The sequence below is a fragment of the Eptatretus burgeri genome, unplaced genomic scaffold, assembly GCF_056783735.1.
Source record: "Eptatretus burgeri isolate ZD-2024b unplaced genomic scaffold, Ebu_testis_v1 Ebu_testis_scaffold_1020, whole genome shotgun sequence".
In the NCBI taxonomy this organism is placed as follows: Eukaryota; Metazoa; Chordata; class Myxini; order Myxiniformes; family Myxinidae; genus Eptatretus; species Eptatretus burgeri.
This window is the reverse complement of record NW_028222969.1, coordinates 9,267-12,103: the sequence shown is the minus strand read 5'-3', so window position 1 is coordinate 12,103 and position 2,837 is coordinate 9,267.

The following is a 2,837-nucleotide window of genomic DNA, read 5'->3' as shown; positions in this document are numbered from 1 at the left end:
TGCCCCATCAGTGTTTTCAATATAATAGTCTCCCTTTACTTTAAACTCATTTTTCTTGTGTTTTTGTGATTGAAGATGTTTATTATAACTACTCTTCAAAACATCCTTTGAACAGATATCACAATGTTTTCTTTCCAACTCAAGAGGAGATATTTTATGAAACAGATTAAATGTGTGTTTGTTGGTTCGGAGGTGTTTTCTATAATGTTTATATTCGTGATTACAAACATCGCAGTACGTTGTATTCACCATATTTATAGAATAAAACTTTGCATAAACTAAAATTTTCTTGATGAAAATTTCGTTTGTTTTACAGGTGAATCTGTGCTTAAAACCATTTTATCCTCCAACTTTTTCACTTAATAAATACAATGTTTCAAGACACAAAAGACAAGTTTCAATCAATCTCTTCATCTGTTAAAGATACTGAGAAATATGTCAAGGATGTAAAATTGAACAAAGATAAATATAACAACTATTGGATAAAAACTATTATGGTAAATAATATGAGTTCTTCAATTTCCTTCAGTGGAAGGGCTTTTAGTATACCTGGTAGAACATCAATTAAAGTATCTCTAACAAAAGTTTCTCCTCTCCTTCTAGTAATATATTCAAAACTAGAAAAAGCAATGAAACAAGAAAAAGTATCAAAGAACAAAAACCTTATGGATGAAGCTTTAGAAAGAAAAGATAAGACCATCTGTAATATGCAAGGAGAAATTTGTATTTTTTTCAACAACCCTAAAGATGTAAATCCTGATGAAATAAAGGATGTTAATATATCAGGTGAAATGACATTTCGTTCAATAGTAGTTAACGATAATTTTAAAATTACCTTTAATATAAAAAATGTTGTCGTTGAATCTGATAATGAAAAAAGTATATCGATATCGATGGTAATATACAACTGAAAGTATAGATGAATTTCAGTTTAAGTAAAGTTTTACTTTATAAATATGCTAGACTTTCCTGATTCTCCATATGACAAATTTGAGAATTGTCCTGCGTGTGAAAGACGGGGATTAAACACAGAGTCAAAAGCCTATAAACAATGTATATTCTGTGATTATCTTCTAATTAATGATAATAAAAATATAAAAAGGAAAATAATTCTTTTAGATTTACACCAAAAATGAATTACTTTACAAGATTGATTAGAGAAATGAATGTAAAGTATGAGGATGATAACACACCTTTCCTTACAAGGGAAGAAACTGAACGTATAAGAGAAATGTTCAAAGGATTGTTGTTGTATATTATTCATGGATGTAATTTTCAGGGAAATATCAACACAAGATATTGTATAAATAAAATAATGGATTATCTTGAAATTAAACCTGAACTTAGGATAAAATATAGAGTTTCTAAAAAAGCCAATAATAAATTAAATAACCTGTTTTTCAAATATATAAATGAATGATTTTTTACCTATTTGGGAAAATAAGATAAAATTTAACAACCATAAAAATCTCCCAAATTCATTAAGATGTCTCATAGTTGGTTCAAGTGGATGTGGAAAAACCTGCTTACTTTTAAAAATGCTCCTCACTCCCAACTTTTTAGATTATGACAATTTAATAATTTTCACAAAGTCGAGTTTTCAACCAGAGTATCAACTACTCTCACAAGGTTTTAATGCTGGTCTTCAAAAAGAAGATATAATCGGTTTATTTAAACGTCAAAAAAACCTAAATGATTATAACATTGAAGATATAATTCAACTATTTTGTGATACACAGAGATGTAAAAAGAAATCAAATCCTATAACTTGTATTCTTAGTGATAATACGGATGATATACCGTCTCCCCAAGATTTGGATAAATCAAAAAAGAACCTCGTTATCTTTGATGATTGTGTTAATGAGAGAAACCAAACGGTAATGGACAGCCACTACACAAGAGGGAGACATTCTTCTTGTAATTGTATTTATCTTAGTCAATCGTACTTTCAACTTCCTCGCTGCTCCATCAGAAACAATGCTAATACTTTTATTTTATTCAAGTTAAATTCAATAGATATCAATAATTTTTGGAGAGATAATTGTTCTACATTATGTAGTAAAAAGAAATTTGAGGATTATATGAAGCACACGACTGAAAAATATAAATATATTGTTGTGAAACAAGATGAGATATTAAGGGATATATTTTTTGTTTTATAAACAATTACATATATAAATGACAACTATTATTATAAATCTTGTGGGTAAATCTGCTTCTGGAAAAAACTTTCATAAATCAAGGTTCTTGTGTAGTACAAATGAGAATATTGTAAATTTACTTAAAAACACCCCGTGATACGCATTGTATCAACAACAACTAGAGCAATAAGACCTGGAGAAGTAAAAGGTGAAGATTATCACTATATTTCAGTGGAGGAACATATGCGATTGAGGAATGAAGGTCAAATGTTTGAGGAGGTTTCTCTTGGTACAACAAAATATTCACATTGTAAGAGTGAGTTAAGGAAACTAAAATCTGGTGGTGTTGGGATATTAGAAACTAATCCAGAAGGAACGAGACAAATTATTAAACATCTGAGTGGAGTGAAGATTTTATCATTCGGTTTTGATGTTGATGAAGAAACTCAACGCAAACGTATGAAAAGCAGAGATGCAAGTATTAGTGAAGAAGAAATTACAACTCGCATTAATGTTAATAAAGAATTTGATGAAATATTTAAAGAAAAGGATTTATTTGAACACATCTACTTGAATGATGAAGAAAAAGAAAATTTCCCTGTTGATCTTTACAATTCATTAAATGATATTTTACAATAAATAAATGGATGTAAAAGAAAGAGCAAGAAGATTTAAGGAACATCAAGAGTTGGTTTC